This window comes from Chionomys nivalis, chromosome 6, assembly GCF_950005125.1.
Source record: "Chionomys nivalis chromosome 6, mChiNiv1.1, whole genome shotgun sequence".
Classification (NCBI taxonomy): Eukaryota; Metazoa; Chordata; class Mammalia; order Rodentia; family Cricetidae; genus Chionomys; species Chionomys nivalis.
In genome coordinates this window covers 70,595,550-70,601,939 of record NC_080091.1, presented here as the reverse complement: position 1 = coordinate 70,601,939, position 6,390 = coordinate 70,595,550, and the positions used below count along the sequence as shown (strand labels likewise).

At 36.1% G+C, this 6,390-nt stretch overlaps 1 non-coding gene across 1 annotated transcript; it reads right to left on the bottom strand.

Annotated features, from left to right (window-relative positions):
• Positions 1 to 5,949: 5,949 nt before the first annotated feature.
• On the bottom strand, positions 5,950 to 6,082 carry LOC130876647 (small nucleolar RNA SNORA51). Its single transcript, XR_009057306.1, has one exon. It is a non-coding gene; the product is annotated as a small nucleolar RNA SNORA51 (small nucleolar RNA).
• Between the last annotated feature and the right edge of the window lie 308 nt (positions 6,083 to 6,390).

Below are 6,390 nucleotides of genomic sequence, written 5' to 3'. Positions count from 1 at the left end.
TGCCTGAATCTTTGGCCTACCTTCATGAAAAATACTTCTTTAACTTTGGTAAAAAATCCTTTTCTTGCTTGAGACCTTCTCTGTAACTGTTAAAGGACTTATTCTCACTGAACACCCACCTCTCTTTTTGTTTCTCTGTCTCTAGCCCCCCGCTTCTCTCAGCTCATTGGCTTACATCCTTAATTGTTTTATATTCAAGAGTTCATCCCAGTTTTTCTCTTGTAAGTCTTTCAGCATATTTTTTTCACACTGTTCAGAAAACAGTTCTCTTTGATCTCCATCCATCCCTTACTTTCTCATCTTTTCACCCCCCCTTCTCCATAAGTACAGAGAGAAACATCCTCTGAATTTCTCTTTTCTTGCCAAACTTTCTTCCTAGAAGGAAAGCATCATTATGAGATACCATTATCCAAGAAAATCAGCCATGCAAAAGAGACTGACATACTTTTTACACATAAAGCCAAAGAAGGCAAGCCCTAGGTCACTGTCTATTTCTCCTAGACATAATTAGGTTCCCAGATAAAACTGTCTATATCAGCACTTCCATCTCCTCATGAAGAAGGGATTTAAGCCCCAATCTTCTAGACATTCTACTCTACACGTTAACAGGCTGTGTACTCACATGAAGACAAGTAAATTTGTGTTTTTGTCCTTTATTGATTCATTAACAACTCTGTTTCAACAAACATAAAGACTAGAACCTTTGTGTTGTTGAGAGAAATTGTCTGCAATGTGACATAGAGCTAAAGCAAAGTGTGATCTTCAAAATTCAGGAACATCTCTTTTGAATTATTTCAACATTAATTTTTTGGACACAGCAATTAAAACTTTACTGTATGAAGTGCCATATTATTCATTATTATGGATCCTATCGATGCTAGAGGAATTAACCAAGAACATAAATTAAAGAAAACTAGGCTACCTTTCAGAATGCCATGGAGTCTAACTTCATCCTGTGACAATTTTTCTCCTTCAGTTCCATTCATTTTCAGTCTTGAGAAAAGTTGATATAAATTTGATGTGTAAATGGTGGGAACATATTTTGATTACATTAGAAAATTATAGACATCTGATTTAAATTATGACTTAGTTTGACATGGCAGTACAGTCTATAGGCCAAAGAGTTACTTTATCTGGAAATACTATGATAGCCAGGATGTACCTGGCAGTACAGTCTATAGGCCAAGGAGTTACTTTATCTGGAAAGCCATGAGCCAGGCATGGTGGAGCATGTCTTTAATTCAAAAATTTGGGATAAAAGAGGTAAAACACTAACTGAGTCAGTTTTGTCAACAGTGTGAGATTCAGGACAGGGAGGGCTACACACAGAAACCCTGTCTCAAAAAATGAAACTAATTATAACAACAACAACAACAACAAAAAGAAACATTAAGCCACAAATGTAGGAAACATTGTGTAGAATGTGTTATATATCATAATCTCTAAACATAATTATACAAACAGCAGTGGTATTTTACCGTAGTCATAGTCATATTTGTATTACTTATTGATTTATTATATCAGCAGATTTACAATACAAAACTCAGAGGGCAATTGTGTTTGTATTCATTTCTCTTATACTTATGTAGATTTTGAATATGAGACTTGTTTACTTCTTTAAATTAAATATAAAATGTTAATCATTTTTCAAACACACAAATAGAGATTTTCACAAATGAGACATACAAGTCAAGCTACATAGCCATTCTAGGTATAGTGGCTGAAATCTGTCCTTTAAGCTCTGAATTTTCATTTCAGAAAGAGAATTATGTTATTGAATACTGCTGGTACTCTATGAAACTAATGAAAGCAAGTAATACATCGTGATACCAAGGACATTTCCCACAAATGGCAGTGGTGTTCTACTGCAGAAGCCCTTTGTTAGGAGGTGCCTGGGCCAGAGCTGCACTTACCGTCTCTCAATGGATTTGGAAGAATGTCAAGGGTAAAAGAGGGGCTAGTGCTGCAGAAGCAAAGTCCCACTGTCTTCTGGGAGCCCATGTGTGACTCGGTTTCCATTTGGAGTCATTACTGACTTAAGTCAAATTGAGTTCAAGACTGCCTGCTCTGCTTGCTCCAAATATTCTTGAGGGCTGTGAGAAAGTTCTGACTAAGTCCATAAGAAAGAACATTTTTCCCACAGATGAAGAACACATTGTCTATTAAGATTTGGGATAGTGCATGGCTGTCGGAGCACTCCTCCTTATGAGTGGCAGCTGCTTGTTACTAACTGAATTCTTGTATTGAGATAATGCATCTGCTTGAGCTTCCTTCCAAGAGCAATGCAGGGAGGTTCTCTAGACTGTAAGGCCCTTTGTTCTGCCTTTTGCCTGTAATTAGTATATATGCTGGCTGAGAAATAATCTTGGGACTGTTTGGTATTAATCTTCATTCTTTCCGGTCTATCATATGCTTCTGTGTTCATTTCTCTTAGTCTAACATTTCCTTAGCCTCAGTGTCCCCTCCCAGCATACCCTCAGCTAATTTCTGCCAGAGCCACCTAGAATCAAAGCAGAAAGTCAGTGATTGGATGAGCAACATTAACCATAGAATTCTTGGAGGACTGGAGAAGCCAGCTAGAGTGGACAGGAAGAAAAAAGAAAGGATTTCTGGGTCTGGTGTTTTGGGAAAAACTTGGAGGAATAATCAGGCAATTGACTCTTTGCTGTCTTTGGATTTATCAGGCCTTTATCTCAATTTCTGACTCCTCAGTTTTTATTATACTGGAACAATTTTGATATTCATTACAGGCTCGAAAGCAAGGTTTTAGTGAGAAATATAGATTAACAACTGTGCTCAGCAAGGAGGGGTCTCAACACAGATTGCTAAGTAGTTCTTGGCAAAGGAAGTGCTTTCATAACTTAAGAACAGGCCAATTCGTTTATGCACATATGTAAATTAGGTGTCAAGTTGTTGTGAAACTAATTATCTAATTAGAATATATGGAGAGTCCAAGGGATACAGAGGCAAGGGATTGACTGATTGGTCAAGGGGTAGAATGAACACAGCAAAACCCACTGAGGGCCCTAAGAACTGACAACCATGTGTGTTTTAATGGGGCCTGAGTTGCTGTGGAATTTCAGCTCCTGACCTCTTTATTTGTTCCTTGGCTTTATCACTCGGTGTGTAGAGTTTATTAGAAAACTATTGTGTTCCTATGCTTGACTTCCAGTTTTGCCAGGACGTATAGACACTTGTTTGCTTAGGCCTGTGACCTGACTGGCTGCCTAGAGAAAAGCGCTTTCTCTCCCAAATGCCTATCACTTTCAATTAGAAGATTTTTTTTTTTTTGAGTGAATGCGACAGTTGTTTCGTTTGCTGCAAATTAATGAGGATTTACTTTCTGCAGTTTAGAGCTCACGGCTTCTAAAGGCTAAATGCCCCAGCAGGGAAGACTAGTTAGTGAATTCATTCACTATTGGTTTAGATTTAATAAGGCTTTCTGCTGCTTCTCATATGTGTGAGTTAAGAAAGGATTTTTCTTTTAGGCTGAGTTTGGTTTCTTTGTGTGGAATTCCAAGAGAGTTTCCTGAATTATTAAGCCAATGAGCCAAGGAACATCTATTCCCTAAACAATTAGCTTTTGTAAATGAAGTGTAGAAAGAAAGACAATCCATGAATTCATTATTTGTTCTTCGTGGGTGCAGACATTAACTGGCATTAAGGCTCTTTGAGTTGTGACATATGAGGTATAATTCAAAAGGAAGAAACTGATGACTTCTAGTCACCCAAGAAATCAATCACAGCCCTTTATAGTTAGACCCTCACAATCATTTCTCTTCAAGGAGGAATGAATTTGTACCCTGGAAGTAGAAAACTGTGGACCCTATAGGTTTTATGTTTTCCCCATACTATTCTCAAAAATTTATAACTGCCATTTGTAATTCTCAGTTATCAATATCTTTTATTACCCATTGTTTGACTTATATGTTATTACAGAAATATCCAGATGCCACAAAAGTGAAAACCTGTCATCCCTCAAATAGTGCAATTCTACTTTAGTAAGTATGTCAGAACCTATGGCTGCAGTGATGATTCATTGTATTGTGTTTATTTTGCTTCAGGTATTATACCTAAGCTATCTTCAGGTTCTTTTGTTTGACTCGGCCAGGAAAATCACCTTTAGCCAAGAAAATGAAACACTTTCAATAATTCAGACAGTGACAGGTTTTTTTTCTAATATGTAAAAATTACACTTTAAGGTTGAAATATTTCATAGACACAGCACCAAGAATTTTAAATGAATCTTGATTTTATGAAATTTAAAAAGTAAATGAAAGAGAAAGAAATTATCAGTGATTAAGAGCATTGGCTTTTCCTCCAGAAGACCAGGATCGGTTAGTAGCACCCACAAAGAAACTCACAATGGTATGTGAACCTTGTTCTAGGGGATCCAGAATCCCCTTCTGGTTCCCTCAGGCTCCAGATAATCATGGAGAGAGCATGTGTACTTTCAGGTAAAGCATGATTATACATACAATGCATGATATTTAAAATTAAAAAAATTAAAAGTATGTGTTACTGTTTTTATTCTTGAAATCAATTACACATTATATATACATATTAATTTTACAAGAAAAATGAAAAATTCTCATTTCTAATACATATAAGTAATTAAAAAATACTGAATTTGGTAGGCATAGAAACTCTACAATTTGAATGACTTTCGAACTAGAAGTAACTGGAGATCTGAAGTAAGGAGACTGTTTGTTTCCCAGCTGCCCAGACTCCCAAAATAACCACACAGAAAATGTATTAATTAAATCAATGCTTGGCCCATTAGCTCTAGCTTCTTATTGGCTAAGTCTTACAAATTAATTTAACCTATATCTATTAATCGGTGCATCACCACATGACAGTGGCTACTGGCAAAGTTTCAGCATGTCTATCTGTGGTGGTGACTCCATGGCTCTTCTATGACTCCACCTCCTTTCTCCCAGCATTTAGCTTAGTTTTCCCCTCCAAACTAAGTTCTACCTTGCTATAGGCCAAGCCAATTTCTTTATTCATTAACCAATAAAAACAACACATAGACAGAAAGACCTCCCACACCAGATATCTGATATTGGTCACAATGACTTAACACTTGTTTCCTGCTGCACAAAATGGTGACAGTAATGAGTAGTAATTAAAATAAACAAATTGGATCACTTATGGTGGTTTCTGTGACATTGCAATTACATTGCATTTGTTCTTTATAATATAATCATTATGATTATTAAATAAAACATCTCAAGATATTTGAGCTTTAAGCCAACTGAACACAAAATTATAGTAATGAAACTTATTGAATTGTTTCTTGAGATATGATATAGATTAAGCATTGAAGCAACATCTAGTAAAATTATTCCCAGAAAGAAATTATATAACTTTTCACTCAGTCAGTGTTGTGTTTCTTATTCTTAGTCACCCAAGTTTGTTTTGTAAAATAACCTCCAAGTCAAATGAGATCGTGTATATGGATTCCTCAATATATATTTTTACAAACATATGGGATCTACACGTGCTTATGGTCAATGGATTAACAACTATAATCTTTTTTATTTACATCCTAGTCATGGAAAAATTATATAGATATGGGATACAGCAATAAAAGAAATAGTCATTCACAGTTTATTGACTTTCTCAATCACCAAGATAAACTTTGAAGCTGTATCCTAAATGTGCTTGACAATGAGCTGGCATACAGCAAGAATGTATAGTGGGGTTATGCTTGAAATAGCTGTTATTGGTTCCATGGGGCCCAGGCTTGATTAAGTAGCTTTTTTTTTTTTTGTACCAATAGTTAACTGATCCTCTTTTCACTTTGCTTTTAGTAAACAGAAAATAGTACCAGTGTTTTTCCAAGTATTCTGGGTTGACCCTTTCAAGGGTTATCTGCCTATTTCACATATTAGCTGAAAAATTTTAATGCTAGAATTTTGAGGTTTTTTTTTTTCTTCTTCAAATCCATGTCTCCCCATTTACAATACAGACCAGGCACAGTGGCCTAGGCTGAGGTGTACATGGGGTGGGTTTATTATGCCTCCTCCTTCTATACAGCCAGTGTAAGAACACAGCCTGTGGTAAGCACAAGGAGGCTGAATTTTGAAGTTATTGACTATGTATATCATATTATTTTTCAGCAGTCACAATGACAGATCTCCAAAGTTTGTTACCTGGAAATTCCAGGCTAATAACTGGGATGCAGAAGAAAATGTTAGAGGCAAAATACCATAGTTCGGTAGCTTTAAAGTTAACTAAAGCTTGCAAAGATGTCATGATCTGAACCGTACAATAGTGACTTAACGCAAATTTAAGAATGTTTGAATTTTTCCTTGACAGTTGTATAGTGTCCAAATATGGCTAAGGAACTGACTACTATCAAACGCAGAACATGTGCATTTCTGT